The 18740-nt window shown below is 47.0% G+C and overlaps 1 long non-coding RNA gene across 3 annotated transcripts in view; it reads right to left on the bottom strand.

The window, feature by feature from the left end:
- LOC147016251 (uncharacterized) overlaps positions 1-18740 on the bottom strand; it is a 176598-nt gene that overhangs the window by 78261 nt on the left and 79597 nt on the right. The window contains exon 1 of one of the 3 annotated variants that reach the window (XR_015049010.1): positions 10505-10788. The exons of the other annotated variants lie outside the window; for them this stretch is intronic. This is a non-coding gene — a long non-coding RNA (uncharacterized LOC147016251). Of the gene's footprint in view, positions 1-10504; positions 10789-18740 lie in introns of those variants that run through there. 3 annotated transcript variants of the gene reach the window in all.

Below are 18740 nucleotides of genomic sequence, written 5' to 3' on the forward strand. Positions count from 1 at the left end.
ATGGAGTGAATGGGGAATGCATGGTGCGATGAGTGATTGGGGGGAGGAGTGACTCCCGCCCAAGGGACCCCGGGGTCAGAGTAAAGTGAGTTAGCTGGGTTAGTCAAATTGAAAAATGGAGGTCGTTTTGTTGTTGGTGGGAATGTAGGCTCGAAACCCATTTGGAGGGGTGCAGGAGCCCTGTTGACGGGCTTGGGAGCGTGGCTGCGAAAGGTGAGTATCGCTGAGTGGGTACCCCGGGCACCAGGCTAGTCGGCCGCGGTAGGCCAAGGGCCCATGGGGGGTCGGGATAGCGTAGTGGGCACGGGTGCGCCTGCTTGGTGCGGGGGCCCGGGGCGCCATTAGCCGCGTGGGCAGTGTTGTGGGCAAGGGTGACCCTCGGAAAGGGGCCTGGGAAGCCAGCCTGCCACGTGTGCGTTTCAGGGGAGGTGCCATGGGGGGCACTCCCCGGTGTAAGGGAGCTGGTAGGCTCGGAGGCAGTGTAGTGCCCGGGGGTGCCATAGCGGGAGATTCGGCAGAGGGTCGTGCCTGCCAAAGGGAGCCACGTGTCCCAGCCAGGAGACCGTGTGAGGGCACGGAGAGAAAATTGGGGGGCGAGGCCCGAAATTGTGAGGACACCAACACAGGCGACGGGAATCTGGGTTTATAGAACCAATAGTTTAAGCGAGAGGCGCTTGTTGAAAGCCCCGGGGTAGTTTAACAGTTAAATGGTTAGGGTAGATTAGGAGATGTACCCCTCCGCACCATCCATCCCCTCGCTCTCGTTGTGGGCCGCTGGACCCACTTTGGGTTAAGATCGCCGAACTCTGGGGAGGCCATTCTGAGGCTTCGTTGGGCCTCGACACAGGACGTTAGCTCTCCCTTATTCCCCTCCGGGAAGGGAACGTAGGGGTTGGGAGTAGGCTAGGTGACAGTATAGGTTAGCCGAACAAGGACGATAAAGGGGGTTAGGGGACGATTTATAGTGGGGGAAGTAAAAATAAAAAAATAAGTGGGGGCTAAATTGGTTTTTCACAAATTAAGGGAGTGGGTATAGACAGTGACAGGCAAAGGCGATAGGTGGGAGGGAGACAGGTAGGTAGGTCCGAGCCCGCCTTCCCAGTGGCCAGCACCACCGCACTCCCTCCACCAACCTCCACTGAACGGCAAAGGCTGGCCAGCTTCATCTGCTGGCTGTGTTACTGCAAGGCCTGTGCCGGCCCACTTCATCTGCCGGCTGGCTGTTTTTCCTCAATGCCTGTGCCGGCCCACTTCATCGGCAGCTGTTGTGTTGCTGCAAGGCCTGTGCCGGCCGGATCATCTGCAGCTGTGGTACTTCAAGGCCTGTGCCGGCCAGTTCATCTGCCGGCTGTGTTTGCCTGCAACGGCCTTCTTCGGCGGGCTGTGTTTGCCTGCTGCCTTTGCCATGCCATGCCCACTGCCCACGTTCACCGCCCCGTTCAATTTTTGCTTTGCCCCCCCCTGTTCATTTCCATGTGCGCCAGGATCCGCAAGGCAACAGTTTGCAAGCTGCGAGAACTGCCCTGTTGGCAGCTACAACACGGGCCTGCAGTGGCGGCCCGTGCACCGTGTTTGTGTTCATGCATCCATTCGTTGTGCTCATTGCGTGTGCCACTTGAGCTGGCACGGAGACTGCATTTGTGCGGCCCATGCACCGTTGTGGTTCACTGCGTTCAGTTCAAAAGGGAAGGCCTTGGACTGCGTGTGAGCAGCCAGCCACGTTCCCTGTCACCTGCATTGTTTTGAGCCATAGACTGCATGCGAGCAGCCTGGCTCCCTGCTAACTGCTTTCTTTTTGCAGAGTTCATTGATCCTGGGCCATGGTTTAGTGTAAAATTTGTAAGTTAAGGTTAAGATGTACTGTAAATATGAGTGCGCCCCCGGCATGTCTGTCTTAGCGCCGGCAATTTTATTTAAGTCGTCCGTGTGAGTGAGTTTGTTTAGGTAGTTACGCAGCCCACAGGTTATTTATTTTGGGGACACGAATACCATGAATGTCGCACTCAGGGATCCGTAGGTAAAATGTACTAGGGGAAAACTACACATGATGGCACACGAAAATTTGACGACTCGGGACGAGTCTGTAAAAAGGGGAGGGGGTAGTGTTGTGGTTACCAGATTCGCAAACCACCATTCAGGTCCCTTAGGTGAGGTATCTCGGTAAGTACATGTGTAGTTAGGCCCAAACCCGTTGTCTAGTGGGAATACATGTCATTTATGCGTGCTGCGACTCTTCAGGATAGCCGTTTTTCTTTTACTATCTTTAATTTGGACCAACCGCCATTGTTACCACCACCAACCACCGCTTCACCACAACCGCCACGACCTTCACGTCACACCTCGCAACCGTCGCATCGCCACCGTTCTTGCGCCGCCTGTGGGTACCGGTGTTGGACTCGTGCAGGGCGCGCGCCGAACAGCGTGTACAAAATCACGGATTTTGTGCTTCAAAAACGGATCAAAAATGACACACGCCCACTTTTTGCCGTCCAATCGGTGAGCGAGGGGCGAATTGGCCCCGCCCCCAGGGCGATCGATATATGCAAATTTATGGATCAAAAAGCCTTCACGCCCACTTTTTCTCGGGCCAATGGGGAGCGAGGTGAAAGGTCGAAGGGAGGGGGTCAAAGATGAGAGGGCGAAGCTACGGGGCTGATAAAAGGACCGTGTTCGTCAGTCCAGGAGAGTCCAAAGGCGGAGAGTAGGAGAGTCGGAAACAGAGAGTCAAGACTTCGCGGGCGGTGGAGTTGGCAAGAAGGAGCTGGTCGTCGTGTGCGTTGGAGTCGGAACGGAGGGGACGGAGCTGTGGAAAGGCGGCGACACCAGACGAGGGGTGCTCGCGTCGGGAGCTGCACACCAGGGAGGCCGACAGCGCGACCTGGCCGAGGTGGAGACGCTCGTCGCGGGATAATAAAAATCCTCTATACCCCGAGCATCAGCAACCCCCTCCTGTTTCCCCCCGCGCTGAGATAGTGCGACCAAGGGGGCCCCTTTCCCAGCCCCTACCAGACACTGTCCGCGGGGCCCGCGGAGTTGAGGCGCCATCGCCGCTCCTCGTCTCATCACCAGACGGGTAGGCCGACCCGGTCTCGGCCTCAGGCCCGCCTCATCCTTGAGGGTATTTCTTTTCCTTGGTTTTGGGTATGTGTTGTCGGCGCCGTCTGTGAAGTAGAATTGTATAAGTGTTGCCGTGTGCTCGGTAGTCGGTATTAGCTCTGCATTGTGTTTTCGTTTTTACATTTGCTTTTTGTGTAAATTGCATTGTGTTTTTTCTATGTGCTTTTGGTGGAATTGAATGTGTGTGCTTCCCGTGTGCCGCGAATAAATGTGCTTTGTGTTGAACTGTTTCCCGCTTCGCTTCGTCTTTTCCTCCATTGAATCCTCATCTTGCTTCACGTAAAGGGTTGGTAGTGGGCTGAATACGCCCGATAATTAATCGAACCGTCGAGGTCGACGATAACACCGCTCGGTTATTCTGATAGTACGGAACGGGTCGCTTAAGTGGCCCGTGTCCGAAGTCGACCTGCGGCGAGGTGCGATCGCCCGGTCTACCCTCCGTGTGGGTACTTAGGTAGGTCGAATTTGGCGAGCAACCCTATCCCACGCGGGGGCTGATTGGCTCGATCGCGGTGAGACCGAAAGGTCCACCCGTGACTGGTTCCCGGCGTTAGTCCGAGAGGGTCACGACTGGATTGTCCGTCCGGTGGGCGACGTGCCGCGATTCGAGTTACGTGGCCGTCGGCACGCCGGCGGGCGCGAAATCCGCAACAATATCTTTCCCGCTGGCATCCGGTGATGGTTCGATTGCTAAGACGGACAAAGCCAAACTCCGCAACCATATACTGAAACTGTGGCCCGATTGCCGTGTGGACGCTCAGCCTATCCAAGGTGCAACAATTGTGGATGGAATGGCCGTTATTCAGGTGATAAAGGCTGGTTCATGGCATAACACTTTCGGCAAACTGGAAGAGATGGTGCTGAACATCGTAGTGGCCAAAGCACGACATAACCAATCTTCGAGACTGGACGTGGTGTTTGATACTTACCCAAGTATCAGCATCAAGTGCCTGGAGCACGCCAGACGAGTGGGCAGGGCGGGCGATCTTTAGGTACGAACCATCTACAGACGTGATCAAGCCCTTCCAAAACAGTGCGTTAATTATCTCCTGAGCGGAGCCAACAAGGAGGCATTGATAGAGTTCATCGTCGAATCGTGGACGAGAAACATCTCTCCATCAAAACTGGGTGACATGCTGTTGTACATCAGTCATGCCGGAAAATATGAGAAAATCAAGGCGTCGAATGGTGTCCTGACTGTGTCGTCAGTACCTGAACTTGAATGTGACCATGAGGAAGCTGACACGAAGCTCCTGCTACATGCAGCTCATGCGGGACAAAATGAAGAGTCGGTGCACATAGAGAGTTTCGACACCGATGTGTTTGTGTTGGCATTGGCTCACTCGAAGTCGATTCGGGCGCAAAATTTCCATCTGGTCACAGGAAGTCCCAAGGACATTATCGTCGTTGACATTAGGAAGCTGAGTAATGCCCTGGAAAGTTCTGTCTGCGATGCATTGATAGGTTTGCACAATTTAACGGGAAGTGATACCACCAGTGCATTCCATGGTAAGGGCAAAACAAGGCCATTCGACTTGATGATGAAGGGTCCCCATCTCATCACCTGCTTCGGGAGCATTGGTCGAGAATTCACGCTAGATCAGAATATCATTCACGACCTGGAATAATTCATCTGCGCCATGTACAATCAGCCGACCATGAAGAGTGTGGATGAGGCTCGCTACAAGCTATTCTGCAGCCAGTCGCTGGGAGAACAGAAGTTGCCGCCTACAAGCGACACTCTGATGCTGCATTGCAAAAGAGTGAACTATCAGTCTGCGATCCACCACCGCATGACTGAGAGGTTTATAGAAGCCCCTTCTCCTACATTTCATGGATGGATGGAACGCAATTGAGCACTGATTGTTCACTGGCTGAACAAACCACCAGCGCCGAAGGAACTGTTAGAGGCGACGAAATGTAATTGCAAGAAGACGAAATGCGAGACCAAGCAGTGTTCTTGCCGGTCAAAAGGACTGTCCTGCACAGAGTGCTGTGGGTGTCAAAACTGCGCCAATGATGAACAGACCCGTGCAGAAATGGAACTTATGGATGATGAAAGCAGAACTGACGAAGATTCCGATGACGAACTGTGAATGGGGTGTCACACTGCTTTTGCTGTGGTAATCTACTACACAGTAGTATTCAGATTGGTTAGCATGTAACAGTGGACTTGAGTTTTGTAATAACAGCAGTCAAGAGGCTAGTTCAGCAACCACTTCAGAGCAAGAAATATTGGAGTTCTAAGACAGTAATCTTCTTGTGGCAGTTCTACTTTTCATCAGGCTGAGTCGCGCAGTGTCTTTGTCTTTGATTTAATCCGTAATAGCCAATGTAACAGTCTTTAATAGGCACTGTAACTGTCTTTAATAGTCAATGTAACTACCTTTAATAGCCAGTGTGGCTGCCTTTTAAACAAAAAGTTGCCTTGGTCAACTCGAAGGCCTGTCTGGTCGGTCCAGACGTTTTCGGCCGGTAAAAATATGTAACTGCTTCGGTTTACGACCTTTAATTATAAGCATCTTTAATAACAGTGAATGGGGCTCTGTATAAACATATTGTATCATTTTAAGACCTCACAAGAGTTTTCTTTGACGTACATATCAGTCTATCCTTGATTCTTCATTTCTGTGTCAAAATTGTGCTTTAATATTCGGTGTATCTTTAATTGCTAAAAATGACCAATTGCGTCACATCCTCGACGTGGAAACAAGAGGATTTGGACTCAGTGTCTAAAATTCTTTAAGTATGTCAAATCTCATCCAGATTGGTGATCTGCACAACAAAAATCATTTTCTGAAGGTAATAGCGAGTACCTCCACATGGTCTAAAGAGGCCATACAAAGCTTCAAATGTCACAGTTTTAGTGTATTGAAAAACGAAGACAATATTTACCATGCCGTATATCTGGAGTGAAAAATAATCAGTATCTCTGGAACCAGACTAGCTCGGACCAAAATTTAAAAGGTTCCTTTCTCAGAATGACATAATCCTTCCACAAATCATGGTTTCTTTACCTGCTGATCCTATTTTATTTTTTTTACAATCTACCTACCCACGGGGCAAAGTTCACATCGATCACTATATCTTCAGGTTCTAGGTACGGGAAAATCTAAAATACTTTCAATATACTACGAGAAGCTCGTTCCTCCCAAGTGTTTTGCGTATTTTAAAAGCCGACCCTTTCGTTTCAGCAGAGGCTGCGGTGGCAGCTACCTTCGATTGGTCTCTTTGCCCGATTTGCCAGACAGACACACTGGAAGCCATTAAACGCCCCCTGAATGCTATATCTAACGTTCAGGAAACTAAGATACGTCTGTACCAGCGTTTTCTCGAGAATGTTGAACACTTTCGTGAGATCGATGCACTGCCTGTGCCGATTGAATATTTTGCAGACGCTGTCAACACGTTCCTAGTGAACAGAGCCGCCTGGCATAAATCGTGCTACTCTCGTTTTAATCATCAGAAGCTGAGTAGGTGCCTAAAACGCAAATCTGTGGCCGTCGAAAATGAATCTTCGCCACCAGCGCAGCGACATAAGAGACAGTCATTTGACAAATCCCTGTGTTTGTTCTGTGAAAAATGTGGACCTAAACTTCACGAGTTCACAACATTTGAAGCCGATGGGAGAGTGAAGCAAATGGCAAAATATCTCGAGGATGATTTTTTGATAGTAAAAATCTCCGGTGGTGATTTAATCGCTTTGGAAGCTAAATACCATCTGGAATGCCTCACATCATATAGGAACAGGCATAGATCTGTGAAAAGGGTGGAAGACAGAGATACCGAGGAAGAAGATAAGAAGGTGAACGAATCGAGAGTGCTTCGTGAACTCTTGACGCATATCGAGACTTGTGTGGAAGAAGGCGAGTCAGTTTTTAAACTGAATGAACTATTCGCTTTATACCAAAGTCAGCTGCATAATTTGGGTATTGTGAAGGAAATAAATCGGAGTAGGTTGAAGGAGGCAATCTTGAAAGAATTTCCTGAGGCAGTTGAACAAAACCTCAGACGCAATGTTATGTTCCTTTTTAAGGATTCACTGCTATAGATGTTGCCTGACATGCATAAAATTCATGACTTATGACGATGCAAAGACGATTTCTAGGGCGGTCAATATAGCCAGACGGAATGCCTTTTCTCAGGAAAAATCGAAATTTAGTGGTAGTTTTGATCTCGAATATCAAAGGAAATCCATCCCTCCACATGTACTGGCTTTGGCGTCGGGGCTACTGAATGGCACGGACTTGACCGATCAAGACGAGGAGTCTCAGGAATGCCTCTCAGTGGCTCAAATAATCGTCAACAATATGAAGAAGAAAAATGGGTGCCGACACTTCAAGAGAGTCGACAGCGTGAACCTCCACTGTTGGCAGTGTACCTCGGACTAAGAATCCATGCCCAGAGGAGAGACAAACAGCTTGTCCATGAACGTTTCAGACATGGACTCAGCATCTCATACAGCAGGGTCCTTGAAATTGAAGCATCAATGGCGTCAACGGTTTGTACGCAATTCCTGACCGATGGTGTGGTATGCCCACCACAATGACGAAAAAATGTGTTTACTGTCGTGGCAGGGGACAACCTCGACCATGACTTGTCGTCAACGACAGCCAGTATGTCGTTCCATGGAAGCCATATCACTCTTCCAGTGAGTGACAAATGATAACCCTGGTGATAAAAGACTGGCCCTTAACTTAGCTGTGGAACCAGTGTTACACTCTGCCAACGAGGTATCCCATCGTTGAGGAATTGTCCATGCAGACATCCAAAGCCGAGTATGTTAGGGGTCATACAATACAAACCTGTGCGGAATCCCCTGGTGAGTGCTGCGGACAAGATAAAACATGTGAAAAGAATATATGGAAGAAAAGTGACATTACCAAGCACGACCCGATTACATGGTCAGCTTTTCATGAGTCTTTTCAGTCTGACACTGAAACACTACCGGTGGTATCAGTGATGTTACCACTGTTCTATGAGAAATCAACGTCACCAGAATGATCGGGCATGCTATGGACGTCATCAGAGAAGTTGTTCAGTTTCTGAACCACGCCCAAATTCCAGTTGTAACTTTTGACCAACCACTGTTTGCAATATCCAAGTGGAAACAGTGGAAATTTCCTGACGAATATGGTGATGGCAAATATGTAGTGATGCTATGGGGTCTCCCCACAGACATGGCCCTCTGGAATGCCGTGGGGGACCTACTAGACTGTTCGGGATGGACCAACGCCTTGACTAGAGCAGGCATTGCAACCGCTGGAACGGCCGAATCATTTCTACGAGTAAGTCATCTGAAACGAACCAGACACGCACATCAGGTTACCGTGGTAACTTTATCGCTACTTGAACAGGATGCCTACGAAAAAAAATCTTCAAGAAGAGAACAGCGAATGAATTGATTCCTGGCGGCTGAGCAGGTTGGAAGAGAATCCGACATACTTCTTTTGGGACATGATTCGCAGGCTGGAAATCATGATACTCACCTTTGTAAGGTCTCACAGAGAAACAGACTTCGGATTGTACATCAAAATTCTTGAGAAACTGGTACCACTGTTCTTCGCGAGTTTAGGAGTTTAGTAGTTGTAGTTGTTGTAGTAGTTTAATATATAATAATAGCATCCACATTGTTTTAATTAATTATTTTTTAATTAAAGGTTTTCAAAGGAGAGGTTTTAATTAATCTTAATAATTCACCCCCCCCCTCCCCCCTTATAGATCACATGACATACCGATGTTGGTACACCAACTACCAATGTAGCTCGTGATACTGAACCGTTCATGTATTGATTGAAGATTTACTAGTTTTATCTGAAATCGATCCCCAGGTGAGTCCATCAGGTAAACGACACAAACCTTGGGATAACGAGGTAAGGATCATCAAAGGGAAGGTGAAGATTTTTCAGATCGATCAGATATTCATGTGGATCTCACAAACGGGTTTTTATTAATAACACGGAATATTAATCGGTATCTTTGTTCATTTTGGAAGTGGGTCTCAGTTGGGAGAGAATCAAACCGCCATCGTCCATCTTGTAAACGAGTACAAGTGGATGAAAGGGACCCGAGAGGGTGATTGGTGAAAACAAATCCTTGTCCATCACAGGACAGGGAATCGAATTCCACATGACACGTCAGCCATTGTCCGGTGTCCACGTTTAAACCAGGGATCCAACAATGGTCTTTACAACTTGATTCACTTCACTCAAGGAATCGATCAGAAATGTTGGGACACGCGTTATAAACCGGATTTAACTGGGTGTGGATCGGGGTTTCAATCACATGGTAATACTCCATTTCCCTGTACGTGTGGATGGATGGATGGACCTTGTACTGTGGAGGATGAATGGTCAATCTCCACCAAATACTACACACAAGGGGGGGTGGGGGCAACGGAATAAACCCATCTGTGAGGGTGGGGACGCACCTTGCAAATTTCACCTGTACACGTGGTATTTCACCTGTACATGTGCTATGTTACCCGTACGTGTGGTATTTCACCTATACGCATGGCACAGTACAAGTAGTTTACCGACCGATCCCCACCGAAGAGGTACCGGCTATGAACACCATCCATCACTCCCAGAGGGAATGGGTTTAACTCATCCCATAAATTTGCGAGTTTGGGTTTACATCTCTCTGGAAGGAAAAACAAAAACAAAAAAAAACTTTCCAAACAAAGAACCTGAGAACGAAAAAAACAATTTTTACCTTTTGGGGTTTTCCACCCCACGGGGTCCAAGCGCCGCTCGCGTTCTCTCTTTTCTTGTGTCCAGTTCATTTCAACGTCTATTTCTCCATTATTCGTGAACAGAATTCGATGAATAATTTACAGACATATACTAGACACACACGCGCAGGCATTAACTGAGCACAAAGTGCGATTGCGGCCCTTCAGGCCGAGGAACGGCCCAATTTAGCCCATTTTCTTTAAATTGTTATTTCTCGGTTATTGGTGAACGGAACCGAACCAAACTTGACAGGTATATTCTGGAGATCACTCTGCAGGCATTAACTGAGCCCAAAGTCAGATTCCGGCCCTTTGGGCCGAAAAACGGCCCTCTCGGCCCATTTTTTATTCCTTATTGCTATTTCTCAGATGTTCGTAAACGGAACCCGACCAAACTGGACAGGCATATTCTATGCGATTATGGCCCTTTAGGCCGAGAAATGACCCATTTGGCCCATTTTTTTAAAATTGCTATTTATCGGTTAAAAAAAAAACAAAAAATTAAATGCACTGGGCGATGCCCAACGCAAAATTAAGTCGCAAATGATGATATGAAACGAGCCTCACTCTTGTGAGGTGTTCTGGTTTCTTTTTCTGATGCGATGAAAATCTTACCAAACTTCAAAACTATCTGTCGTCCGTGCTATCGCTCACCTGAGAGTTGTACGAATGAACTCCCACGGGGTATGTTGGCAATTCAAACTTGTTTATTTTGTTTCCATGATTGAGGCTCATGGAAGAGCAGAAGCAGAATGGAAGGGACGAAATGTAAGGTGGGTGGACACGAAGAGCAGAGTGGAAATGAGAGTGAGATCGAGGGGAGGGGGAGAAGGACACATGGGGGTGAAGAATCTGCACACAAGGTGAATGACACACAGGAAGAAGAGGAAGAGGAAACTGGGGATGAAACAGAAAAAGAACAAATCAACAACTACGAAACCAGAAGAGGTGGGGTGGGGGGCAGGGGCACAATAACCTGTAAAAAGGGAATAATTAATAAAAATAATAACTTTATTTTCATTTCGAGTGCATCACAATAATTGGATCATTATTAACAGGAATTGATGGAATGTTGGCACAAAACGGTCAAAAAGCTGGTTGAGGAAATCCGAACCAACCATCTATTTATTACGTACACACAGGACATGTAGGGGGTGGAGGTTTTGTGAGTTGGAATGTGGAAGGATGAAGGTGGAGAAGGTTCGGAGGGGAATGTAGAATGAGGTGAAAGTTGATTAGGAGGAAAGAGGTGGAGGAGGAAAGGAAATCCATGGACGTCATGGGATTGGTGTAGTGGTTTGATGGGATGTGCGTCGTTATTATGTGTCGTGGGCATGGTGATAAAATGGATTGGGCATGGTTATTAAGTGTGGTGGGCATTATTATTAAATGGGAAGTGCATGGTGATTATGTGTAATGGGCATGGTGATGAAGTGTCGTGGGTGTTCTGATTCAATCCCCACCTTGGTAGACGTCATTCCCCTTACCTGTCAAGTTCCCAGGAAAGTTTTTCAGATTTTCCATGTTGGGTACAAGGTCCAAAGACGGGGAACACGAAACACAAAACATTCAAGTTATAAAATTATTTTATATTATTTTTGGATTTCTGTGATAAACAAGTAATTCGTATTTGCACTCCGTTTGTGATAAAAATAAGAATAAAAAGAATCGCAGAATTTTGTGGTAAGGTAAAAAGGTGTGTTCAAAAATAACGGGTTTTATTAACGAAAGGTTCATTTATGAATTAAAATTAAATAACCTCCTATATACAGAAATCAATGTCAAGGTATCTTCAGGATACACACGGTCCACCTGTAACCCTCTCCTCGTGAAACTACCTCAACCCAGGGTCACTGTTCACCTCCACTCATTTAATTCCTCTTTTTCCCACCTGTGGAACCACATTGCACACTCTATTCCAACTCGTTATTCGCTCCGGCCCTTCAAGACAGCTGTTCACCTCCATCTCAAGTCATCCCATCTCAAGTCATTGATTCCGGTTCCGGGTTTGGAGCGACGAGAGGTCTCCTTCCGGGCTCCCTGCTGACGTTCTCAATGTTAAGTTTCCGGTCGTTATTTGTCCCGTTTTAACTGTTTAATTTTCTCACCTACATGTTACTGTGTGTTCCTAGTTCAATTTTGTTTCAAAAATCGTGCTATTTTGTGAGTATTTTTGTCGACGTTCTTACCTGGTGTTTGAGTCCTAGGCCTTGGCCTAGGCTTGAGGCTTACCGTTCCACTCGGTGTTCGATCGTTTTTTTTTTTTTCTCCCCATTACCTTCAATTTCTATCCTCCCCATTTCCTTCAATTTTCATCCTCCCCACTTTCCAAACATCCCCCATTCTCCCAACGAATCTCTTTCTTATCTCAAAAAAAAATACCCAACAACAACACACTCACCTTCTCCCGATGTTGCTTCTTCTTCTTCCTCGATTTTTTTCTACACTTCCATGACCTAATCTGTTGAACTCTCAAACATTAATATTAACAACAAAAACGATCTTATAATGCTTCATCTTCCTCTCTCACACATGTGGTACTCTTTACTGTTTCATAATGCACTACTCTTCTGCTATTTTAACAGACTGCTCTCATTTCGAGCTCTCCTTCATTCCTTGCCAAAAAAATCCAACAATTACAGCGCTTCTTCTCTCCATTCTCTGAATTCGCCTTCATTGCATCCATCAAGAATTGTGTTAAATCGCATCTCTGACCTAAAACTTTTAAAAACCACAGTTTGCCATGGATGTTCGCTTTCCATCAACCATTCCTTTTTTCCAACTTCAGTGCCAACTCACCCCCTCACCCCTCACTCTCACTCTCAAAGCAACCATCCCACTCTTCTCCCTCCAAGCCTCCCTCTCACCTCTCTCAAAAATTCCCCCCTCACCTTTCTCCCACCTTTCATCCCCCTCACTCATCCTTCTCAAAGTTGTCCCCCCCTCTCATCCACCAAGCTGCCTCCCTCCACTGCCCTCTCACCTCCATCTCTTCACTCCTCAACTGCCTTCTCCTTGTCTCTTGTGCCCCTCTCCCCCAGCACCACAGAGCCTTTTCTCCTCCTCATTCGGCCCCCCTCGCTATTCTGCAATACCCCACACTCTTTCAACAACCCTCCTTACCTCCCCCCCCTCGTCCCTTGTCCTACCCTCCCCCTCCCCCTCCACCTCCTGCACCCAAAGCCTCCTCCCCTACCTCTTCATTAAAAGTGTGGACCTCAAATATCCGGGGCCTTCGCTCAAACCTTTCAGATCTTTCCATACAGGTTGCCACTGGCAACCCAGACATTATCTGCCTAACAGAAACTTTCCTCTCCCAAGACGTGTCTGACTCCCATGTATCTCTCCCCGGTTACTCCCTCTTACGGTATGACAGACCTGAGCCTCGTCCTGGTGGAGGTGTTGCTCTCTCCATCAAAGACTCTATTCCTCACTCTCCATGCACTGCTCTCACTCCCCCACACCCCCAGGAATACCTCTGGCTTCAGCTTCCCTCCACTCCCACCTCATGTTTATATGTGTACTGTACCGTCCACCGAACATTGATGACTCCATCTACACCTCACTATCCGAAAACATGGACCATCTTCTATCTTCTCATCCAAACTCTCTCTTCCTCTTATGTGGTGACTTCAATTGTCATCACGCCAGTTGGCTAGGTGTGGGTAACTCTCTCACCTGCCATGGCACCTCAGCAAAAGCTTTCTGCGACTCATTAGGACTGACTCTATTGGTCAACTTCCCGACCCGGATCTCAACCAATGGTACTCCATCTCTTCTGGATCTGATTTTGACAAATTTCCCTGACAATATCTGCTGCTCTTCCTTCACTCCAATCGGTTCTTCTGACCACGTCCTTGTCAAAGTGGACATCTCTCTGGATGTTATCAGAGAACCACATCACTGCCGTCGAGTCTGGCATTTCACTCAAGCCGACTGGCAGGGTCTCCGAGCAGCCACCAAACTTACAGACTGGTCTCCTATCACTACTTTCTCAGACATCAACTCATCCTGGGAATTCTTTCAAAGAAACTTGCTCTCCCTCATGCACAGATTTATCCCCTCTCGTGTTCAGTTGTCCTACCCTTCCTCCCGCCCTTGGTTTACTGAAGCTTGTGGCGAGGCAGTTGTCCTGAAACAACTTGCCTTTGCCTCATGGAAAGCAAACCCAACTGAGGGCAATCTCAGTTCCTTCCACAAAGCTCGGAACAAGTGTGTATCTACCCTCAGGAGAGCCAGAAAACAACATCTTTCTCATCTCAAGTCTGAACTCTCAAACCTCTCTCCCTCCTCAAAATCCTGGTGGCGTTTAACCAAATCTGTTTCTGGTGTATGTTCCCCCTCCATCCCCTCCCTTACCTCAAATGGCCGCACTGCTGATACCACACGTGATAAAGCTGAATGTCTAAACTCGGTGTTTGCAGCTAAATCTTATGTCCTAAACCCATTACTTTCTCTACCCACTTTACCCAGTCGCACCCAACTGTCCCTGGACTCTGTATCCTTTTCTCCTGACAAGGTGGAGAGCTTGCTTTCAAACCTCGAGTCAGATTCTGCAACCGGTCCAGACGGCATCAGCCCACGTGTCCTCAAAGTCTGCTCTTGCTCACCCTCTCTCTGTTCTATTCACCCTCTCATTTGCCCAAGGTCATCTGCCATCTGCTTGGAAATCTGCTAACATCACTGCCCTGCATAAAAAAGGTGCAAAAACAGATCCCTGTAACTACTATCCTGTTAAATTACATTCACCTTTCAAGTGGCATCGTTTTGTGCATTTTGTTTATCCTGGACAACAATACTCTCTTGTTTCTCCTCTCTGGTCTCGTCCATTTCTTCAAACGGTTTGTTGAGTTCCTCATCAATTACCATCTGTTCTTTTATTCTTGGACTCATCTCAACTTCCTCACTTCTCCTCTGCTCTCCCATTGTACTTTGTGTTTCGTCTCCTTCGCTCTGCTTTTATGTCTCTCTGTAAATGTTTTTGAAACACTTCTTCCTGGTTTCTTTCCTTAGCAAGCTTTCTTGGGTTTGATCTTTCCTCCATCTTTCCAATACCTCCTGCTCCCTTATCTGCACATTCTGTTCTCTTTCTTTCATGTCTTATTCTTTTTTTGTATTCACAGTCGACGCTCATGTAAGAGATGGTGTTAGTGCACTGAACAAATCAGGACGCAACAAGACAGGGTTGGAGTGGGGGGGGGACAGAGGGGGGAAAACACCAACAACAGCAGAGTTGAAGGCCAAGATAGAGGAAGACTTGGACAAACAATGTGTGTGGGGAGGAATGGGGGACAGGACAGAATACATGGGTTGGACAAGATGGATACAGAAGTAAACTCTCAGAAGCGAAAACTGGAGATTTGGAAAGAATAGAGCTTGGGTGACATTTCTGTGGGGGGTGCAGGGCACTTAGCAAGGGTAGAATAGATCATGGTTTTCGATTGGGGATGATCTGAAATGGTGGTGACCAGCTGTCTCGAAGACCAGGAAGGAGAAATGAGATTGACGACAATGTGGAAATTGGTTCCACAGGCAGGAAAAAAAAGAGCAATGAATGAGTGGAGGTTTAGCAGATTTACAACTGCTCACCTCCACTCATTCGTTGTGGATTTTGGCAGTTTCACATGAAGGGAGTTGCTGGTGAATCGCATGCTTCCTGCAGATACCTGTGGGGTGGGGGTGGGGGGGGGATAAATCACAGAGAGGGCAGAGGGTGCAAGACCAGAAAGGAGGTGGAAGAAGACAGAGAGACCACCGACCTGTCAGCGATGACGAAGGCCTTGTTTCCCACGCTGTCAAGCTGAGCAAGGGGTGAGGCAGGGGTGTCAGCCCAAAGGGGAGAGCAGTATTCCATCAAGCTGCAGCTGAAAGCCTTGTCAGTGGATAGGAGCTCAGGTGTGCCAAGGAAGGACTTTGCACAGCAGAGGATGCCAAGTTGGCATCTGGCTCTGGAGGCCAACTTTGAAATGTGGCTTGGCCAAGAAAGATCATGTCTGAGAGTGAGACACAAGAGTTTGCATGGCTGAACTTCTTTGAGAGTATTGTTGAGAAAGTAGATAGGAGGGTTTGCAGTACGATCCTTTTGGAGAGGGATTTCTCAGGATTAAAAGACATATTCCAAGCGTTTGACCAGTTTGAGATTTTGTCAAGGTCTGACGAGAGGGAAGAATCTCCAGCCTGCCTACCTGAAGGATGAGTGATGTCATGACAGAGGGTGGAGTCATCAGCAAAGAGATAAAGAGGATTTTCCAAAGCATCAGAGAGATCATTGATAAAGATCAGGAATGGGACTGGGCACAGAACACTTCCTTGGGACACTCCAGCCTTGACAGTGAGAGGAGATGAAAGGATTCCATTGAGAGCCACACGTTGGTTACAATAGTGGAGAAAGTCAGGAAGCCAGGAAGCCATGTGTGGACTTGACTTCGCATGCCAGAGGCAGAGAGTTTGGAGAGCAAGGCAAGCTGCCAGACTATCAAAAGCATGACAGATATCCAGTGAGACTGCCTGATCTCATGTCTAACATTGAGGGCCTCCATCCATTGTTCGGTGAGTCGAAGCAGTATGTCCAAGGTAGACTGACCTGATCTGAAACCAAATTGGGGATCTGAGATGAGGTTATCAGAGAAAAGGAAGGATTTTATATCATCTGTGATGATGGATTCCATGACTTTGCTGATGATTGGAGGTAAGTTGAAAGGTCTGCAGTTAAGCGGATGAGTTTGTGCACCATTTTACTGGAATGCAGTGATGCTGTCAGATTTCCATGCAGATGGAAAATGACATCACGCAAATGATAGGGTGGAAAGGTCAGAGAGAAGACGTACAAGAGCAGAACAGCAGGTTTTTAGGACTTGTGATCTGATGCCCTCCAGTCAGTAGCAGAGTCAGAGTCAAAGGTTGAAAGAACTTTCTCCACCTTCTCAGGTGGAAAAGTCAGAGTCCAGGAGAAGGGAAGTATGACAAGGGAGGGATAGGTACTGAAAGTGAGGGGTTGGGGACAAGATTTGGATGCAAATAGAATTGAAACATTCTGCCTTTGCACGAGCTTCGAGTCTATTTGAAAGAACAAGTTTGAAAGTTTATTCTTGAGGTTGGACAGATGTTGTTTTCTGGTTCTCCTGAGAGTGGACACACTTGTTGCAGAATTTTTGCAAGTCAATGAGATTGCCTTCAGTCAGGTTATCCTTCCAGGAATAGAATACAAATTGTTTTCAGTGTACCATGCTATTATTAGTGGAAAGCTTGGACAAACAATGTGCGGGAGACATCGGGAGACCGATGGGTGGGAAGAAGGATAGGAAAATTGAAGACAAGATAGGATGAATCTGTGCATGGGAGAGAGCAGGTTTCTGTGTGAGAATTCCCAGCCGGAGAACTTCAGGGACAGGACATATGGGAGACCAGGCCTGAAGAGAGTTAGAATTAGTGGTTAAAACTTTGTCCATGTTGTCTGAGAGAGGGATGTAGAAGGAGTCATTACTGTTTGGAGGACAGTACAACACAGATTAACAAGAGGTGGAAGCGGAGGGGAAGTCACAGCCAGAGGGTATTCCTGGGGTTGTGAGGTGTAAGATCAATGCAAGTGCAGTGAGGAATTAAGTTCTTTATGGAAAGGGAAACTCCACTGCTGGGACAGAGTGCTGACATATCAAATCAGAGTAGAGAATATCAAGGGAGAGACACAAAAGTGTCAGGGACATCGTGTGGGAGGAAGGATTCTGTTAAACAGATGATGTCTGGTTTATGAGCAGCGGCCTCAATTGAGATAAATGTGAGATCAGATGTTTGAGGTCCACACAGTTCAATATAGCGTGGGAGGAAGCATTGGGAGGGTGCACAGTAGTGGCGGAAGGCTTTGCTGGGACAAGGGGATCTGAGATGAGGTTGCTAACCCCAACAGCTCAGCTTTGGTGGGGGGGGGGGGGTCTGGGGTAATGCTTGATTATAAAGGATGCAGGGGAAGGCTTGATTGTGTGGGGTGTGTGTGTGGGAAGGTTTGAGTGTGTTGGGTGAGGGGGAAACATTTATGGGCTGGGATGAGTGGGAAGCATAAAGGGGGGACATGAACAGTTCAGATTTTCATCAACACTTCAGATTTCTCCTGTCACATCAGCCCCTGTTCCATACTTCTCTGCATGTCTTGCTCCACTTGTTGCATACTTTGCTTTCTGTTTTTAACGTTTAACTCTCTTCTTTTGACCATACGTGTTTTTCGATTACATTGTCATTGTCAGTTTTTCCCAGATCTACACTTGAAATTCTTCTTCCTGAAAATACTCTTCCTGCTTTGCTGGCCTGCATTCTTCCTTATTTCATATCCTTAACTCTTGTTTTTTCTTCTCCTGTTTATTATTATTTTTTTTTACTCTGTTCGACTTCATTTTTCTCTCTTTCTGCTTTTTCCCTCTCGTTTCTTCCATTCTTCTTCCCCCTTTAGCCATAATCATTTTTAAAAAAATTCATTGCATGTCCTTTTGATTCAACTCATGTTCTTTTTCCTGCACTGCACTTGGTATCAGATTTTATTAGTTTAGGACCAACCTTTCCTCTCTTTCCTGTATTTCTTCTTCCTCTACCCCACAAAACCTTTTCTTGCTCTTTTTCATGTTCTTCTTCCTGTTGTTTATTAACAGTCTTTTTTTCCCAAAAATGAAATCCATTTTTCCTTCCTCTCCTGAACCTCCTCCTCTTCCTTTACTTTTTGCATCTCAACCTGTTCCTTTCCTGAACGTCCTTTACTAACGGAGGTTCGTCCTTCAAATCCATCTTTCAGTTTATCTTTCTGGCCACGTCGTAAACTGCAAAATAAACACAAAGCTTCTCCGTTCAAGCTCAAATGAAGTACATAGTGCATAACGTGAAAATTATTGAATGTATGGTTTTGTAA

Source organism: Eptatretus burgeri, chromosome 11, assembly GCF_056783735.1.
Source record: "Eptatretus burgeri isolate ZD-2024b chromosome 11, Ebu_testis_v1, whole genome shotgun sequence".
In the NCBI taxonomy this organism is placed as follows: Eukaryota; Metazoa; Chordata; class Myxini; order Myxiniformes; family Myxinidae; genus Eptatretus; species Eptatretus burgeri.